This window comes from Bombus fervidus, chromosome 5, assembly GCF_041682495.2.
Source record: "Bombus fervidus isolate BK054 chromosome 5, iyBomFerv1, whole genome shotgun sequence".
Lineage (NCBI taxonomy): Eukaryota > Metazoa > Arthropoda > Insecta > Hymenoptera > Apidae > Bombus > Bombus fervidus.
In genome coordinates, this window is record NC_091521.1 from 7857244 (window position 1) to 7878192 (window position 20949).

The window sequence follows — 20949 nt, forward strand, 5'->3', positions numbered from 1 at the left end:
AACGAATTCTCGAACGATACGAAATTGCCAAGGGCGAAATCAGAGAGCGCGACGCAGTCTAGTAAAACAAATTAAAACGATCTTATACGGAACAGTTCCGGGTATAGTAATAGATCTAACACCCATTAACTCAACAAGAGATTTCCATAATACGAGTCTGCTATTTCATTCGATGAATAATTCAATACAATTTCGTTTACGGCACGAAGAGATCATTGTAAATTTCTTGGTATCGGGACGAAAAATAAACCAACCGTTCGCATAAAATGTGAAACTGATTTTTTATTGCTATGCACAATGGAGAAATTTTATTCGCGAGCGTGATTAATAGTGTTCAAAGCGGTTCTACCAAATCTCGACGAATGCGCGTACTTGCAAAATAAACGAAATTATTAAACTACTATGACAAAATATCGATTTCCTGAGTAAAAAGAGAAACTTAAAAGACGTAGGTAAGACAGAGGGTTGGTTCGGTATATCTTCAGAATTGATGATTTTCATTTTCCATAATTGAAATTGAATTTGTACAGTATCACATTGTAGTTAGAAGATAATCTTGTATTTTGACAAAATTAAAATTCTGTTGAAATCACAAGCTTAAGTTTAACTTCAAACGTCGTTACGTTCGAGGCTTTCTTTTCACGTAAAGCTAATGGAAATTTACTCATATGTAGATTAAGTTAAATAAATTTTTATGTACGAAATGTACTATATGTTTAATGAAGAATCATCGATTCTGGGTTGGATGAAATGTAAAGATGCAAAGTCAGATTCGAAGAGATTAATGAAATGTAAAGATACAGAGGAAGATTATTATCAATTTCGAGCAAATGACATAGATCATTTTTTAAAATAATCAATGCATATATAGCAGTAGATCTTAATATTGTAACCTTTTAATTAAACATTTCATCCAACATTTCGTCATTTTAATTCGTACAACAGATAGATTACATTATATTTATGAATTAAAAAGCTACCTTTTAACTAATCCTCCCATACAAAGGGCAATATCCAAAGAAGAATATTCAATTATTTAAACGTGTCCGAGAACGAAATAAAACTCTACGTGTATCCAGTAGAAACTAATCTCAATCCCAGTTCACGTTCCTTTAACTTTTTATTCGCGCAGAACAAGCAATCTATCGGATGGCAATCAAAAAATTCAATCTCCTTGGGCGTTCGACAGGTAAACAGCCGACCAATTACCCTCTGCTCGTCTTCGGTAGGGTGAAAAAAAAATAAGCAAGAAACGGTGGGCGGATAAAACGAGGGAGACAGAGACGGGGGGATCCTCAGACGATTCAACAGAACGCGACGCAATATTCCAAGACAAATCAAAGTAGGCATCCACCGAATGCTCCCGGGTGCAAAATGCAGATAGAACAGAATAGTCGGAACGGCGGCATTCGCTCGCGGGTTAATGAGAACGGTCTCAAGCCCCGTTATAGAGGCGGCGTCGGGGAAGAGGCAGAGTCGCGCGGCACCGACAACAGCCTATACCAGGAAATCGTAGCAGCGAACTGAGCTGTCGCACCGATCCCAAGCACCGTTTCTCTTCCCTCTCCCTTTTTGTTTCTCGTTTTTCCTACTCGCCCGGCGCTTCCTTCCGTTTCCTCTTTCTTCCTGTCGCCATCATTCGGCTTGAATAATTGCGACGGACCGAGAGTAGACATTAATTTGCGGGCGATAATTTGTTTATTTTCCTCCAGTCATTCTTTCATTTCTGCGCGAGCTTTTTCCCGCGTTTCCTTCTCTTCCGTGGAAAGAAAAAAAAATATATCAAATCGTTTCGTTCTTCCCTTCCTGCGAGTTGCGCATACACGGCAATTAAGTTATTGGAGTTTACTATCGTGCTCTGGACTGTAAATTGATTCTGAATTATACGTTCGATTATTTATTCGATGGTAATGATATTATGGTAATTCAGAAACGGTGTAATTATATAGTATCACGTATAATTATTCGAGAATGATTTGAATCTTTTATTTTAGTTTAGTTCTTTTTATTAAAGCTAACGGAATGGAGGTTATATGATTTCTACCGTACCTTGTTTATATAGTATGGTTTAAGCTTAAATTGTTCAAGCAATGTTCACTGATCTTTGATGTCGTTAAAATAATTATGAGCGGCAATATGTATATTTCACGTAGAGCTTACTCCATAATCGCTTGCTATAATATGTATTACTCGATGTTATAGTACGAAATAATGTATGATAGTTATATTATAATGTCGTGTTTTCTTTGCAATTTTTAGAAACATCAGATGATTTCCAAATGAATGGTAGGCTCAAACGACTTTACATCGATCGCAACGGAAGTCATACATAATAAAGTGTTAATACGCTCCCCCTCCGAATTATTGTATTAACTAATAACAGCATAAAATTGCTGTATCAAGTTCCCTAATGGTGAAACGTTGTTTAATTACCCGTTCTTAACTTAATCACAGCTCGAAAGATGCTGCTAAGATGAGTGCTAATGAACACCAATTACCAATTCGCCGGCTTTTTATGTCGGACAATTACCGTGCATAATTTCCCAGAAAAAAAACCTTTAATTTAAAACACTGAACCGAAACAAAAGAAACAGATGATTGTGCAATCACGATTTTTGCATTTTTATAACGAAGCACCTATACTATAGAAGTGAAACATACAAATATGAAGATTTGCAACCAAACCACCCCAAGAAATTACTTACATAGTCTGTCTCGTTACATTTACGTAAATATTTTTTCAAAAAATGCTGTACACCATACAATGATTTAAAAAATCGTCAAACTTCGTATTTTGAAGATTCTTGTGCTATTTCACCGATTCAATAAAAAAAAGAATAATTAAGAATCCTGTGTTAAGAGAAAAAGAAGCAAATAAATGGCATTAGCTGGAAAAACTTTAACATAATTAAATCTCAATGTATCCCAAAAGAAACAACGAGAAAATGATTTTCAAGTTACTTCTAACACGCAACATAAAATAATTTCGCAATTTCATTTAAAAATTTTAATAAACGTCGAATGATTCGTTAAATCAGTAGGACACGGCGGAAGCACAAAGCTCGAAAGCCATCCGCAGCAATGAAGGATTAATTAGCAGTTGGTTTAAAGCAGTTTGCGGGCCGGAAATCGGAGTGTCAGTGAGGTGTCGGTGATAAACCTCTTGCGGACAGGGCGGCACTGTCTAGCTAAGGGTGGCTTTCCATGGCGAAAGAGAAAAGTGGCAGAGCCGATTGAGCGTGAGACCGAGGAAATTCCGCGTCAATTTGTCTATCGGTTAAGGGAGCGACTCGCGAAGGGAATCCAGACATTCCGTGGCATACCGAGCGTTTGATAGCATACACCCTCTCTTGCTCGACCCTTTCGAAGTCAAAGCATCTCCTCTGTCCATCCATTGACTAGAATTCCACCGGTACTGGCTGTCCTTAATTCTGTTCAGTGCAGCTCCTCAAGGATGTCCAAAATCTCGGATTGCCTTTACGATGTACCTGACTCCTTGAATCCTATGGTTATTGGTCCGTTTTGATTTGCATTTAGCTTCAATGAAAATTTCCCCAAATTCTCCAATAAATTGGTATCTGCGGTAACATTAGAGGGTAGTTAAACGGATCGCGTTGCTCTGTTCGATTAAAAAAGAATAGCCTTTCTCAAAGGTGTGATAAGAATAAGAATAGAAATAGGGCGATAGTATCGTTGTGATTATTGTGTTTTTCCAAGGTAAAAAAGGATATATTTGTTTGGACGAATGATCAAATGACGATTAACATTATTTTACGAATGGTCAAATATAATTATCTAGTATAGTTCCTTCCCTTTTATCTGTTTGATTTGCTTGTATATATACAACTTTCTTTGGGATTTCTAGCATTGTCGAGAATTCGATCAATAAACTGTACTATGACAAAGCGCAGCTTGAACATTGCATCTTACACGAATGTTAGATACATAGAAAGAGATAGTACGGTGGTAACTTAAAAAGCTGTTCAGTGTAACAATATCATCTAGAAAAGTTCGCAGACACTACGTGTATCTCTACGATCAATTTTCACATGAAACGTGATATCTCAGCAAGTTTCCTCCCAGCGGACCGGTATCACGATGCAGAAGCAAGAAAAAAGAAGAATCGCGACTCAACGATTGCTCTTAAATCCGGATCCGAAGGAGCCTTGAAGAACCACTTGCCATCGACTCCTCGACTTCCACCCCATTTCCGACAATTGTCACGAACGAACGGGTATCCCTAGGAAATGAGAAAGATAATGAAAGAGCGTGACGTAAAATAAAATGTAAACACGGGGGTGAAAGACGAGGGAGAGAAGGCACGCGATACGGGACAAGGGGGAAAGAGGCGCAAACGGAGAGAAGGAAGAACGAGATGACGGGGTGACGGGATGACACGGGGCAGAGGGGAGGTGGATCGGAGGTACAAGGTGGGCAGAGGGATGAGGACGAAGAGGGGAAAAAACTGACGGAAGGAGGACGGAAAAACGCATCGACCAATAGTGCCCGCAGGCAGGCAACCCAAGAGCCGACCACTTATCTGTAGGAGCAACATCAGAGGAGCTCTTGGCTGCTTGGTTGGTTGGTTGGCAGGAGGCAAAGAAGTGCCTGGCATGAGAAGGACGCCGAACCAAAGTGAAGTGCGCGAGAGATACGAAAAAAGGGGAAGTGAGGGAGCGGGGCGAGTGGGTGGGACGACGGGGAGGCAAATGATAGCTCCTTAGGCAATTTTAATTTTGCAGAAATCACTGTTGGGCTAATAAGAATAAAGAGATCTTCGTAAAGCGCGTTCTCTTTCTCTCCCTCTCCCCTTCCTCCTCGCCCTGGCGGAATTTGTCTCGTTCGCTCTCGTCTCTTGTAACATTCTGTCTTCCTTCCCATTACTTCGTCTACCTTCTGCTCTTGGCTTCTCTCTCTCATGGCCAGTCGAGGGAGATACACTGTCAGCCACCAGCGACATTATACGACCGTGTCGACGACCCGTGTACTGAACTGCGTCTACCTTTCGTCTTTCTCCTGGTCTTCACCACTCTACGGCTCCTCTCTGCCGTTTTACTCCCATTTTTCTTTTTTAATCCCTTTCTGAAGACAGGACACACTGCAGTCGTAAAAAAATATTAATCAGGAAGGCCTCGCCACCTTTGCCTCAGCTCGACTTTCCGCCAGGCTTTACGTCTATATCTTAACACGCTCTTCCTACCGATACGCTTTGCTAATTGCTCGTAACAGGTCTAAGAGAACTGCCACTTTCTTTATTCTCTAAGTCATTAATTACAAAAAATGTCTAACCTCGCGTGTTTCTAAGATTGTAAAGTTGACGCTTTCTTAGTCGTAAACACAGAAGCTTAACATTTGTTCATCACTGTCGTCGTTAGTCGACATCCTAAACAAGGATCGTTCAGCCATCTGGAATCGATCCAAGTACATCGTATCAAAGGGCGTTGATTTTTCGGAAGTTGAGAAACGTAGGGTGGTACGAAGGAGGCACGATGACGAAAGCTGTCACGAACACGTACGTTTAAATATTGTACGGTGGTTCCCGGTTTCGGATCGCAGCGGATTCCGATGGTGGCCGTGTGTACGTTCAGGCGATCAGGAAAGCTCGCGTCTACGTTGAAGTCTAAAGACGCGAAGGGTTGAGAACGTAGAAGGGTTAAAGTGTTGGAACGGGCTGAGGGCTTGAATCGAAAGGAGGATGAGGAATATCCGGGAAGAAGGGCGGCGAGAAGAGACACGAGAGTCGTACAGGGGAACGCGCGCGCGGGTGGAAGCTGGGGGTTGCTAGCGGAGGCCGGCGCCTAGTGGGTGGAGGAAGAAGGGGCAGGAGACATATTTATTTGACATGCGACGCGACTGCACCCGAGTTTCATTAATTGAAGATCGCGGGAATGAGCACGGCAGACAGCACCGGAGCAGACACAGGCCCTGTGCACGCGCGCGCGTTTCGTGTCTTTCTCTCTCCCTTCTTTGTAGCCTTTCTCCCTTTCCGCCCCCCCCCTCTTTTACCTCCTACCAACCCTCTGCCGCCCGTTACCTGTCTCTGTCGCATCAGCGCCCATCGTAGCCCATCTTTCCCTCTCCCCTCCCCTATATATGTCTCGCTCTGTCTCCGTCGCTCTGTTTAACTCCTTCCTCTTTGTGTATGCATGTACTCGCGGAAACGGCAAATGAGGATTCGCCATTTCTCTGACATTCTAGCATTCAAGTTCGTCTCGATCTAGGCCATACAGAGAAGGCTCTCTCTGATGCATCCCTAGCCTCCGTCCCGGGCGCTCGTATGTTCCGCTAAAGAGCGCCCACCTATCCTATATCCCAGAGCCTAGGCTCGGCTACGGGTTTCGCTTCGAGCCGGGTCTTCTTTCCATAGGGTTCGTCCTCTCTCCGGATGAATTTAACGGGTGACGGCTGATGCGAGATCGTTACGAGTGGTGGGTGGACGGCTGGCTGCAGGGTGTTCGCTTTTTTCTTCTGTTTCCTTCTAACTCCACCCCTGCCTTCTCCCTGTGCCGCTGCTTCTTCCTCCGCCACCCCCTTTTCCTATCCCTTTCGACGCCGTCAGCGCCCGGAATTTCTCTCTTCCTCTCTTCTCGTTTCTCACCGTTTCCGCCGGTGTTACGGAAACAGCAACAACGTTTTCCACGACGCATCTAGCAGCGGCTCGTTCGTTCGTTCGTCAGCCAGAGGTTGCTTCTCACACAGAGTGTAACGCGCGCGCGAACGGCAAACGGACGAGCATTAAATTCGTCGCTTTCGTTCGTTCACTGGTTCGTTCCGTCGAACGAGCAATGGGCCTTTGATTAAACCCCAGACTCGGGTCTGCTCTACGATGAACGCGGCGGAGGCAGCGGAGGGGCGGCAGGGGTGTATTAGAGGATGAAAGGTGGTGGAGGTGGCACGGTGGTGGCGTGGCGATATCGGAGATGGCGGAAATTTCATTTACCCCTCGTAGAGTTATCTAAGAGCAATACCGGGTGGCCTTAATGAAACATTCAGTCGCGAGAATAGCTCAGCAATCTCGAAGGGTCGCGGCTAAGGGGGCAGCAAGGGGAGGATGCTCACCGAGCTGCCCCCGCTCTCTCTGTCGACCGATCCAAGCACGCGGAAGCGAGATAGAGAGGAATGGGTCTGATTCCTGGCAATGCAATTGCAGCTTTAAAGTGGCGTTCCCCCGTTTATTTCGACGGTCTACCTTCGTCCTCTCCCTCCATGTTGGATTCTCATTTCGGTCCTGGCCAAAATAGACCGGAGACTCCAGCCGTCGCTCTCGCGATAAATCCTTGATGAAGGTCAATTCAATAAAAGTGGATGTTCCTAGACCGATCGTTCCGCTTGGACGTCTTCTCCCGTTATCCGCATGGATATTCTTCACCCTAGTCTTGATGGAATCTTTTTAATTTTGTCTACAATATCGGTATTAATTAATTTTTACATCATCGCCGTGCCAATCAGAGAGTTACTTTTTCAGGTTTCCAAATGTTGGAACACGAGGGAAAACGGTAACAGATTGCTGTTATTACAAATATTCTAAATATTAATTTTTTATCGTTTCACTTTATTCTTTTGGTTTCGGTTATTACCTTTTTTGAATTTATCTTTTAACAATCAGATATACCTAGTTACAATTCTATCTATGTTTTTATTGATAATTGTCATTAAATGTTACCATCTCGTCTCGTTTAATTATTTCATATGTTCAACGGTCCCATTACATTCTCTGGATCATTGTCAAAACAATCCAAAAACCATTAAAGAATTCATTATCGATACGCACAATGTAACATTTCCATTTTATCGAGACGGAAAAATTCGTGGACGATAAATCAGTTATTCATAAATCGTTAAATCTACGATTCGTCATCACCTAGTCATAGTTTCACGAGTCATTCGCGAATCGTGAAAGCCCACCGAAAACGCAATCGCATGGCGAGCGTTCGCGGCAGAGGCGCGTCTCTCGGTGACTCGCCACCGTTATTTCTTTTATTATACGGGGATGAAAATGATGGCCGCCGGCGAAAACAGAAGCCGAGAATAACGAGCCGCGCAATTATTCCATAATGTAGTTCACATAGCTGAACTCCGAAGAAAATTAGAGAGGCGCCCGCCCAGGAGAACGAACGAACGAGAGTTCGGCGTACGTGAGCGGCAGCCTGGGCTCGCAGAGAAAACGGAGGCAAAGACGTGGAATCGGTAACGATGAACGAGGACAGAGGGCGGCAGAGCAATAGAGAGACGTTGCGCCCGGACACAACTTTCCCGTTTTATCTCTCAATTCGCATTCTCAGAGTCGACGAACGTTTAAACTACAAGCCCGTGGAACCGAGCCTACCTAACGGCGGACTCCTGTGATTAAAACCCTCCCAGCCGCCTCCGTATGAGCCGTCGTTCGCGCCACCTTACCAACCCCCGTCCCTAAACTTCGTCCATGACTCCGACAAGCTAGGAACGCTGCCCTCCTTGGAACCTTTAAACGGGCCTCGATATAATTATTGCTCGACATACGTTACACCGCCCCGGCAGAATTACTACTACTAACCATCCCCAGGTTCAGGGATCATCCCTTTAACCAACGAACGCCTATGCAGAGCTGGCGCCGGAGACTCGACGTTTGCCCTATGGGCTGGAATTGAAGAGCACAGGTCGCTGACGAAATTCATTCGTGTGAACTCTCGTTGCGGCAACTTCGGGAATCTCCAATTAGTCGACGAACCCACGCCCCCGGGTTCCACGTTAACCACCTGCACGCTGGATCATTTAAACCTTTTCTTTCGCATCTGTGACGTTAGACAACTGCACGATAAACACGGGGGTTGAGTTTATATTTTGTGGAATGCGAGTTTTCTTTTCATTCTGAGTTATTGTTAGGGCGATGTAGCTTTTTAGAGAGCACGTGATATGTGATTATCGAATGGAGAATTTGGTTTTTCAAGGAAATAAGGAGGTTTGTTTGTGTAGGTGCATTAATAGAAACTTTCTTTAATTCTTTTCTTTTTCTGTTTTTTTCATAGAGAAAGAAACTTTACAAAGTGTCTAATGTCCGATATATATATTGCTCGGTTTAGAAGAATGACATATCTAAAAATTCGTTGATTTACAGAAATTAGCTTCATAGTTCTGTTTAATAGAGATCAATAGAAATCTGCAAAATTTGGCTCTAAAAGCAAAGTATTTTCAAGTATAATAGAATCTTTATATCTCAGTTAATAAATTTACACTATTTGGGTTAAAGTACAAAGGCTGCTATCTAAATTCTAAAAAAGATTTTCCACCGCTAAATGGTCAAATTATTCATAACTATTGTGCTTCAAAGTAATTTTCTTAAAAAATGTATTTTTCTTAGTTGTGTCATTCTTCGAGTAAAACGAGAATATGTAATTTAAGATGCGTAACTATTTTGGAAAATACTATGATCAAATTCAGTTTCTAAAGACACCCTGTATTGCCGGGAAGCGGAAGGAAAAGGTTGGGGCAGATAGACGCTTATCGAAGTGTCCCAGAATCTGTCGTTTTGCTACAGCACGACGTGTTGCTTTAATCCTGCCGTGTAATTACGCGCGTCAGCTCACGAGCGTAGGGCAAAGCTGCTCGATTCGTCGCCGACGAACATCACACCGGTAAAGACGTAATTTTGTTTTAATCTGCAGCATTGGCGAAACGCATCGTGGCAACTACATTAATTGACTATCCTGACTTTTTTAGTAATGCGAATGAACATTGATGAGCGCGGAAAATACTGTTAACTTTTCGCGCGTCGCTCTCGTCTCTAATCTCTGAAGTAGATATTAATTTAGATTATCTCAATAATGCATTATTGACTAATAATAACATGGAATTTATGCAAAGTTAAAATATTTACTAGATCGAATTACTTACATTATTTTCTATTATTTTTTAAAGTATCACAGATTCTGAAATAATTATATTTTGTTATAGGATACAAAATTATTAAAGGCTAAAAATAAATCTACGTACGATATTTTGCTCTATTGAAAAGAATATAATTAATAATAGAAGAAAATAACGTTCTTTCCTTGTACAAAAAGGATTTGCGATAATTCGCACTGTCAGGATGTCAGGTCTCGGGGAATGCATTCTTCCAATTACAAGCAATCACTAGAACTCTTGATGGTTCCTTCCTTCGCGGACAGCTATTTTCTAATCACCCTTCTCGAACCGTCATCACGATCGTTCTCAATGCAAATTAACTCGTTTACTCAAGATTCCCGAGTGAACGCGACTTTCATGTTCATCTTCGTTCACTTGGTTTGTTTTCTGCCTCGAGTAAGAGCGGTGAAACGGGACGAAGGCTTATATCCCATTTTCGTTACGTGTTTTTTCTGTAAAATTATCGGCAATTTTAATTTTGTTAAATTAAAAAGCGGTGTTTTTCTGAAGAAAAAATATAATTTGACCATTTAGCAATGAGTCTTCTTCGCTAGAAATGTTTAAAAAGTAAAACGAATTAATAGAAAGAATAGATAAAACAATATATCGACATAATGAAAATAAATATTTCAGCAGACTGATGTGAAACTATCGATTAAGCTACGAATTTTTCTGCAATTTGCCATAGGCACAATACCAAGAGGTGCAGGTATTATATAAACAAGATGCGTAAAAAAAAAAAAAAAAAAAAAACGATGCAGCATTTTCCACCAAAGTACCATCCGACGTAGTGTCGAATTTTTAAACGCACCGTTCTACGTTTGTATCATTTAATTAAATATCTGTGGTCAGAATTTTGAGTGGCCGTGCATTTATGGCACGAACAGGTCCATTCCCTTCTTTAGGAAATTCTGAATTACATGTCTTCCCCGAGCTGTAAACCTAATGACTCCGAGGTCAGGTAAAAAATCCCGGGAAAGGACCAACCGGAAGGGCACGATGGACAGACGAAACCCAACGACTGGTAGGGAGAATTAGCAACGTAGGAGGACAGTTCATCATCAGACATCGTACCGTGCAGGTGAAATACTTCACTCCCAACAAGATCTTACCACCGCCGTGTTCTTAACATCACACTCTACGTTTATAGAAGTGCAAATACAGTGCTGGATTACTCTAACACTCGATCTATTAAACCTGCTCCACCTTGAGCGTTAATTGATTCGAGGTACGCGATATCGACCGATCGGTTTGACCTGACCGGTTCCTCGTTAGTCGATAATTCGCAACAATCTTTGATAAAACGTTCTTCATCTGAGTTGGCATTTCCAATTCCTGCTAACGTCGGCGCGATGTTCCTACATCTGTAACAAACGTACAAAATATAGATGTTTCTTAAAAAGGCGTTTCGAATGTTTAACATTGTATAAAACTGCAGTCAATGAAATGTAATCAAGCAACCTTGAAGAAGCAAAGCAACCGAAACACGTATCGAGACCGCTGTGCAAGCAGATCAATGTGCAAAGTACATATTTATCTGAGAGGTAAATCGGTTGCCGTCTGCGGAATAGCGGTCGTTCCGGGACTTGACATTGTTAGCTAATTGAAACGACGATACTTCTAAACAAGAATCTGAATCCAGGCAGCATCTCTGTCCGAAGAACAATCCGGCTGAAGTACTCCCTCGCTAAACGATAGCTTTTGACGAGTGCGTAGACAGCATTATCAAAGACGCCTCATTCTTAAAGCAAGCATAATTATAGTTCTTCCGACAGACGGTCTGGTTACAATTCGTCCCTCGTTTCCTTCTCGATGCACTGAACACACTCATAGTCCCGTTTCAAACGACAAGTACCTTCGGGTGCAAGGGATGGGAGGTGGGCGAGGGTGCGAGCAAGGTTTGGATGGTTTGCCGGGTGACTAGGGGGTGGCGGAGTGGTGGGAGCTAGGAATTTAGCAACGAAGTTGTTGTTCAGGCGCACACTCCGCGAAGACTATATGCATAGATGAATGGATGAATGGATGGTTGGATGCAGGCACGAGGAAATCAACCCTCAGAACGGGCATATAGAACGGTACAATTGACGACTCTTTAAAAGAATGCCCATACGAGGCTGGATTCGCACCCCCTCCGACACCATTTCCATCTCCCTGCCAACGAAAGACAAAACACTGAATCTTCATTCTACCGTATTCCGACACGCTAGCCTGCACCCTCTCCTCCGCATTCTCTCACCCTTTCCCGCTCGCGCTTACTTCCACGTTCGTTCCGCGACCACCGCCTCTTCCCTCTATCTATCTTCTTCAGTGGCTGGCAAACTCTGTCCCTTTGCTTTCCCTAAAGCAGCTCGCAATTCGCGATCGCAATTTTCAATTTCCGCCGACTTTTCAATTAGACTAAGAGGTGCCGCTTCTCGCCGCGCCTATGCCGGTTTCTTCACGGCGAGAGTATCCCATCATCACCACCCCTTCAAAAAAAAAAAAAAGAAAAAAAGAGAGAGAAAAAAGACGGAGGAGAGAAAAAAACACGAGCGAAAAAAGAAGATGCCTGTGTCCCTTCTCGTGTACCGAGCACACGGCGCATCGAGAACGCCGTAGAGGATTGAAGAGCGAGAATCCTCTTCCCGCCTGCTGAGCCGACCCGCTGCAAACCGAGATACAACTCTCTCTCGGTGGAATTAGTTTGTTGCAACCAACCTCCGCAACTTTGCTTAAGGAAAGAGATATCAGCAATCGGAACGCCTTTTCGTTCGTGGAAATGTCGCCGCGGATAAATAAGAAACCCGTTTCTTTATGTTTAGCGTTGAATGGCAAAAAGAGAACTTACGTATGCGTGTTAATATATTGCTTCAAAGAGTGTTTCCGCGATTGTGTCATCGATAAATGTACCGTCATTGGCAGCTCATCAGAGTTAGCAAAACTCTCATCTGCTTAGATATATTGTGATATTTTTCAATGGCATGTCTCCTTTCGCTGATTTCTCAATTATAATTACATATCTTGCAATTATTTCCTTAGAAGAATAATATCTAGATTAGTCAAACAAAAATATATCTTCCGAAAAGCGGAAGTGCTTTTATAGAAATATGGATTTAAAATATATAGTAATTAATAATTACCACCAACTTTTCTCTATGGTAGTACTGAAAATAACCGATTGTATTATCGTTACTACAAAACAAGAACAATCCAAACATCACATCACATTAGACTGCAACTGTTTAGTTCGCAGCCGTATCAGTTCTTCTGATCATGAGCTGCCTTTCGGCAGAAATCAATGTAACTTTCGGTCGGCGATTGAAGCTATTGAAAAAAGCGTTCTTTGGGAAATCTTGAAGAGTCTGAAAACGCTAACAGACGAGCACATTGCGTTCGTGATTCCTCGTCGGCAGAGATAGGGACAGGGAAGTAATAGATAGGTTTGTAATCCATCGAGAGCTCGAGGCGTTTGGGAATGAGATATTTTGGAAGGGGCTGGCGATATCGGCAGTCGGCGAATGAAATGGCGCGTCTCTCGATCCTCGACGTGCCCTAGGGGGCCTGCTGCCGAATCGAGCCGTAATCCACCTTCTACCACCCCCTCGCAGGCTCACCATCCTCCTCGTTGAAGTTGTCTTCGCCGAGATGGGTCTTCTCTGTCACTTCGAATAGCTGCCGCTTTGATGCGAGATCTGTGTTCCTCGAACTGTCCGATTCGCCACTTTCAAACGTAAACTATCGTATCCTACCTGTGTTTTCATTTTCACTGTCCACCTTCCCATTCAAAACTTGGATTTCTAACGAAATGGCCACATTACAATAGAAATGATCTCTTCCGTGACGATAATTTCTCAATGCATGAGGATTTTGTTGGATTTAACAAATGGAAGCATCGAGTTGTTTTCAGGGTAGTAGTAATGCACGTAAACGGAAGAGGAACTGAACTTTCATTACTAGTCGGATCGGAATTCGCCAGAGGAAGGTAGCCGACCCCCGATTTTAATGCCCGTAAAAATGACAACAATGACAGTCGTTCAGCTTCGCGTTCCATCGTCGTTGCGCCCCCGGCGAGAGTCCAACTGAATGGAATCCTCCATTCTCCTCATCGTGATAACCGTACCTTCTGCAATCTCGATAACTGTCCATGTTCATAGAGGCTGATGCCATCCACGCTTTTTATTCGATCACGTATCGGACCTCACACGCGTATCGCGAGTTTCATCGCGTATTGTCTGAGAGTGTTATATGTAAAAGTGTCAAGCCTCCCCCTTTTCTAATAATTCCGTTAATAATCACGTCCAACAGATACTAATTATTTGAAAAACCGTAGGAAGTAAATGAAAAAGTCGAAGTAAGTTCTTACTCTAGAATCTGAGATAAGTAGATACAATTCTCATATTTTGAATACATTCTTTAATACTAATTTAATAATAACATAACAGAAAGTCGTCGAATATTATTGTCTCCGCTAATAAGCAAAATTATTCGTACGTTTTTGACTCGAATGAAAGATAATAGGTTTTCCTGTATGGTGTTTAAAGTAACAGCAAGTTTAGTTACCGCTTCTAAAGCACAAGAAGAACACCAATCTCTCATATATCCATTATTAAAGTCAAAGATTATACGTGGCACGAGGAAAAGGTTGTTGCAACAAAAAAATCATAGATCAATTCTTTGTTCCCGTTTCGATCATGGTTGGATCGTAATTCTCGTCAACATAAAGCCATCCATCCTACGTTTTCATCAGGTTGCGGCAGACTGGAACATTAGCAATTCCAATATGGCCGCGGGCACGCTTCCGAGAAACAATGTCGAAGATTACCGACCGTGCGGGAACGTCAGCGAAGCTGGAGCATTCAGTGAAGGCGATCACATTGTTCGACACGATAATATTTGTCACCGAAAATAACGCCGAAAAACCGGGAAGGAATAGAGAGTCGGGGCGTATCCATTGAAACGCAGACAATGCGAGAGATTCATCTGGCTGCCCGCTCGTTCCGTTCTCGAATCCTCTTCTGCCGGCCGTCCAACCTGTCACGTGACACGCGCCAAATTAAAAACTCGGTTTCGCTGTTCCTTTTGCTCGGCCGACATCAGATATCGAGGTGGTTTATCGAAGAACCAGAACAGTCTGGAGACTCAATCCCCTTTCTTCTTTCTTCTTTTCGCTTTTTAACTTCCTTTCCTAGAAAAGAGTCCATGGCTAACTAGTGGATTCGCAATTCCTAGTAACTGGAAATTTATCTTTTAAATAGACGGGCCAATTTGTTATCCACGACGCTGGATTGTTGTTGCTTGTTTCAGCACAAACACTGCAATTGTGATAATTGATCAACAAATTTTGACTTGATCTTAATTCACAGAAACTATACAATAAGTTAGGGATAAGAAAGATAGTTTCTGGATAAGAAGAAATGATAAAAAACGAGAAAGAATATTCTAACGATTAGTTCACTGTATTTTGTGTACTTAAACACCACACAAATTATCAAACGGCATAATAGTTTAAATATTCCGATTAATTCCTGTTGGAATACAACGATATTACACGAATAGGCACAAATGCCCTTACACAGACACCTACACAGGCATTTGAACAGGACACTTACACAGGTCATACTCATTACTGTATAGAGAGTGGAGTTCAAAATATTTAAGGGATCATGGATCACTACCTACGTCTAGTCTGAGAGTAACTGGCCAACAATCGACAATACTTCCAAACATTGTTAATTATATCACTCGCTTATATACATTTGGTTCTGTAGTTCTGTTTAATAAATATCACTGAATATTATTTTAACATAAACATTGTATCTTCCACAGATTATTAATCTTAACTTTAAGATTAAATTCCTACGTCGCCGATGAATTTCGTTTTTCACTAGAAAATTCAGAGCTAGTCGTTCATTAGCGATCGTTATGCCAGTTAATACGTTAAGAAACTCTAATACTGTATCAATTTAAAAAACGAAGAAACCGGTTCGAAGAAGCATAAAGATAGAATACAAACGTACATTAAATGATCTCAGTTGGATTTCTATCTACAATCATTCCTAGACATTTAGTTCTTCTAATTTCCGAATTTCCTGAAACTGATTAACCAGGCAATATTTTAACATCTGTGATTGCTATCGTAATCGGTGCTGAACGAAATATCGCGAATGACGTCGAAAAGAACAAAAGGAGGAATGGATATTGAAAAATCGGAGAACCGCACGTTAGAGTGATGCGCGAGTGCAGGTAAATCGTGGAGGGAGAGATTCAGGTATGGGTGGCTCACTTTATAAAACATTGGGTCGCGAAGAAACGTATGCGCCGAGGCAGACGAATAAAACGAAAAAAAAGAGGCGAAGCAAACGCGACACGGAGTACGCGTGTATTTTTTTATATCCAACAATAGATATTGCTTGCACGTCCGTAAAAATTCAGCCGTGACGCTGTACTTAGCGAAATGATCAGCGGGAATGGTAGGCAATATCGAAATTATTGTGATCCGCGGAAACCAGACAGAGAGTACAAGCAATCTATACTGAAACGCAGACATTACACTCGTGGCTTGGATTTGAATATCGCGACAAGCGATGTCACCGTGGGCTCTAATAGTTATTGAGAATGCATGTTCGCGGAATGTGCAGTCGGTGGGAAAGAACAATGCCAGATTTTGTTCGTTATTATTACTGTCTATGTATCTTAGAAAATCACGTATTCTGGGTAAACTAAATTTTTAGTTTCTCGTATCGTCGAAATTCAGTTATGAGTAATTATGCTATATAAGAAAGTAATTTCGTTGGTATTCTGGACTAATTGAAACGTTAATAATTGATTAGTACTATTTGATGGGTTTAATATACACTACAGTGCTACTTTTTACTGTCTCATTTCTCCCCTTTCTTTCTTTTCTTTATCTTTTCTCTTCCTTTTTCTCTTGCTTCTTCCTCGTTCATACTATTCCTAAGGTATTTAAGATCGACTAACAAAAAGAAAACCGTTTAATTATCAGACTTCCACAAACCAAGCAACCTCTCTAATGCAGATTAGTAATTCTTTAATGCAATCAATATACACGTTCTTCCAGGTATTCTGATCGATATTTTCAAAATACCTTTCATATATCATACCTACATCAAAATTTTAAATCTCAATCTCGATCTTTCGTCCCACCTATCGTGCAGAAGAAATGACGACCCAATAATTAGGCCAGATCAAATGGAGCAGGATCTAAACCGGAGGATGCGAAGTTGTAGGAGGGAACCGCAGCTCGGCCGGTATTTGACTGACGGAAACGAAGTGTAAGGGACGACCTTAATCCCTGGCCAACCTTATTTTTAGGGCGACGAACTCGGATAGAGCCAGGATAGCCTGATTGAGATGGAATCGGCGAATAAAAGAGTTGTAAATAAGAGATAAAAGAAGGTCGGGATGGAAGAGCGTCTGAAGTGACTGGTCGTGTCTAGTCGGGACAAAGTACAGTTTTATTGGCACGCAAAAGGGCATGGCTGGGTCAATAACTCGCATTTATAGCTTATAAATGATTTCAGTCACCGCGGGGAAGGTGCATTAGTCCGCGTTTAGGCGCGTGACACGTGGTTACATACGCGACGCGTGAAAATCGGCACAGAAAAGGACCCGCGTGTCTGAAAATGCGCCACCTTTTAAGGAACTATAAAGCCAGCTGGCTGACTTTTTGTGGCTAACAGTTTTCTTGGCCCCGCGAGTCTGCTAAACATTTTCTCGGGAAAAGGCGGCAGTAAAAGTAGATTCACTTTTGGCTCGGGAAAACAAGGGTCCTGTTGGGAAGTAGCGTTTGTAGGTCGACGAGGTGACGAGTTAACGTACTTGAAGTAGTAAAGTGTACCTCCAAGATTGAACATGTCTATGTCGTTCACCGATTCTAGAAAGCTTTCCCTGCTTATTATTATTGATAGTAGTATGATTCTGAGAATTAGGATTCACAGAATAAGAATTTTAGAAATTGGTATTCTTGAAGATGATCGAACCTTGTGTGATTTAAATTTACATATTTGATTGCTTCTTCATAGATGACTCGTCTTATAAGATTTAAATATTTATTGCCTATAGTTCATACTATTATTATTATTACAAAAAGAAAGATATTTTGTAAACGACTATTTTATATCAATCATGTGAAACACAATTTTTATATTATGTAGAAAATAATTCAAATACGATTTTTTAAATAACTCTTAACAAGTATAATTAAATTAACGACTTATATCAAATTGTATACACGAATATTATAAAGTTAGAAAGTTTTCGTTCATCACCTACGCCTCTAAAAGATTAATCGGTAGAAATTCCGGTATTTTCCAAATATAATTATTATTCATAAAATATTAAGAAGAACATCGTTCCCGTGAGATCGAATTTCATATGGACGTCGAAAGGAGATTCGCAGTCGAAGTTCAGAAAGTAGACGTCCTGCCATAAAAACGTTACGACCGCGTTATTGCGTACATATTTTAGTGGTGCGTGAGAATGCTAAGAAGCGGAAGTAATCATGCGAAAGGACAACTGTAAGAGGCAATAATACTTTCGTGACCTACGAACAGGGGTGATGTATCGTACGATAAAAGGCGAGCAGGTTGATGGTTAAACAAAGAATGCGTTCAGGGGAATGACGTAGACTTGAAAAGCGGCGTATTATAACAGAAACATCGTTTTATTTGGCTCCAGGCCGAAAGGAAATTCTCCATAAACGCTTATCTCGCTAAACGCACAACCAATTTCCTCCCATAATACCGTTTTCCAAGAAACCTTTCAAAAAATTAAACCAGGCATTCTATCACAAATTTCGTAAATTCCAAGGCAACGCATATTAAAATTTCGTGAAGAACATAGACATTTCTTGACCTGCGAACCAATGAGAGTGATATAGCAAGGAAAGCTAAATCAATTAATGCGCATCTTGTTTAAACATACAATTCATTACACTTATTTTTGTTATATTATATTCACTTGCATATAAAGTGTCTGTAGCTTTAAGTAGAATTTTTACCGTGATCTTTGATGAAGATATTTGCAATACTAACGCAAAAGTTGAGACGCATTGTCCTCAATGGCACAGCTCACATCTGACTACCTTGATTCTAAAAATTTTATAATACCAGACTGCGCATGTGTCAAATCTTTGATTAACTTTAAGTGTCTTATAATATATGACTTAGCATTGTGCATTACGTATTCTCTGTCCACTAGTTATCTCTTAGCACGGTGATTGATAATTAAATCCAACGATACCTATTCCAATAAACGATTGCTTATAGAGTTCAGGATTGTCGTTACACAAACCTGCCACTGCGTAATCGCAATCTCTATCGCTAAGAGTTTACACAGTTCTTATTTATTACACTAATTACTTGTTCATTTGTTACGAACTGCCTGCAGTATTATTCGAAAGTGAACCTCAAAATATATATAATCCAGGATCATCTATCAAAAAATGGGAGGAAATGGCACAGTATGTGGAAGAAGTTGGGGCGGGCCAGACGTCGGTCATCTTGGATTAAAAAAGGAAAAAAAGGAGCAAGGAACGTCAAAACCGAGAGGACCCCGAACAATTTCCATCGCACGAGCACGGTTTCGTTTGTCGGACGCTTCCAAAACACGACATTGCGTTTACACGGTGGGAAAGTGGACGGGACGGGGGAGGTCAGAGGGTGCGCGAGGGTGGCAGGACAGCGTCGTCGACGCGTGCAGCACGTAGGTTGATAGCCAAAAGCAGCGGTTGGCAGGACAGGGGAACGTGTCACGCGATCCGTGAGTAATTCGCACGAGCCGAGGCCCGAGCCTGCCTGCCTGCTTAACAGAGTGTTATAATCTATTTACGTTAACATTACCAACGTTTAACGTGGTTGCTCCGCATCCCCGGGGTCAGAGAAAGGGGTTGGTTGGGTAGGAAGGAGGTAGAAACAGCCGTAGAAGGGGTAGACCCGGTAACGTATCTCTCTGTCTCCCTCTCACTTTACTATGTCACTGATTCTCCGTCTCTCTTCATCTAGCCAACGTTTCCTGCCGTTCTCTTTAGCCACCTCTGCAGCAGACAGCACTCAAGAATTGTCGCGGCCACGTTAGGGCTTTTGGAAACAAGCGTTAATTCGTGCGGTCGCTCGCTCTCGCATTAATCGCGGCTTCGTGCATGCCTCTGTGCGTCACTCCGTGTCCCAGTTGCCATTTCGCCGCATGGAATCAAGTGTACCGATTGGAGCGATGCGACGAAAAAAGAAAAACCACCATTTGTTACTAGAATTTCGAGTTACGAATTATGTGCTTTGACAGGGATGTCGTCGTGTTAGAGGTTTCGCGTGTTTCGCTGTGAGAGAATATGAGAATATTGAGAATAAACAGATGTTATTTTTATCATGACCGTTAATACGAAGGTAGAATAGATGTTAAGGATTCAGACTAATTTAAAAATCGTCGATAAAGAACTTGTAATTTTAAAATAGAATTGTATGTTATAAAAGCCGATAAATTTCTAAAAGATTGTAAAATTAGTACTCGACAACAGTTTCCATCGATATCTCTTAACCTTCCTCGAGTTCTGAAAAAATCAAATATTCATCCTGATGTACCTGAAATTTCTTCCTTCGAAATCCATATTTCCATTCACTGAAATATTCCTACGTATTCACATTGAGATATCTAAATACTAAAGATAAAAATAAAAATTTTCCATAGGAATAATTCTACCTAAAAGTAACAAAGATTATAAACTTTTCACGGTTCTCGATGATCGCGGTCGACAGACAAGGAATCCCTGAGATCCAGACAGAGAAACGAAGTTATCGTTGTTCGTACGCATAATTTTCCTTTGTGCGTTCTAAATTCAATACACAGCGAACGTCAGAAATCTCGCGGCGGTTAACATAACGACAGCGATTATGGAGTGGGACGGCGCGCGGTAGTCCGAATCTCGCACGATTCGAGGCATATTAGCAGCACACAATGAGGCGCAAGTTCAAGTAACAGAGCATTGTACGGAAGCAGAGGCGGCAGTTGGTCCGTGAACGGATTACGGACACATTCGCGTTGTAGAAGCTACAAGGCTCACCGCCGACAGCCAGA

General features: G+C 41.8%; 1 protein-coding gene across 5 annotated transcripts in view; it reads left to right on the top strand.

Moving 5' to 3' along the window:
- LOC139987739 (uncharacterized) overlaps positions 1–20949 on the top strand; it is a 177138-nt gene that overhangs the window by 144405 nt on the left and 11784 nt on the right. The gene's annotated exons all lie outside the window — the stretch shown is intronic.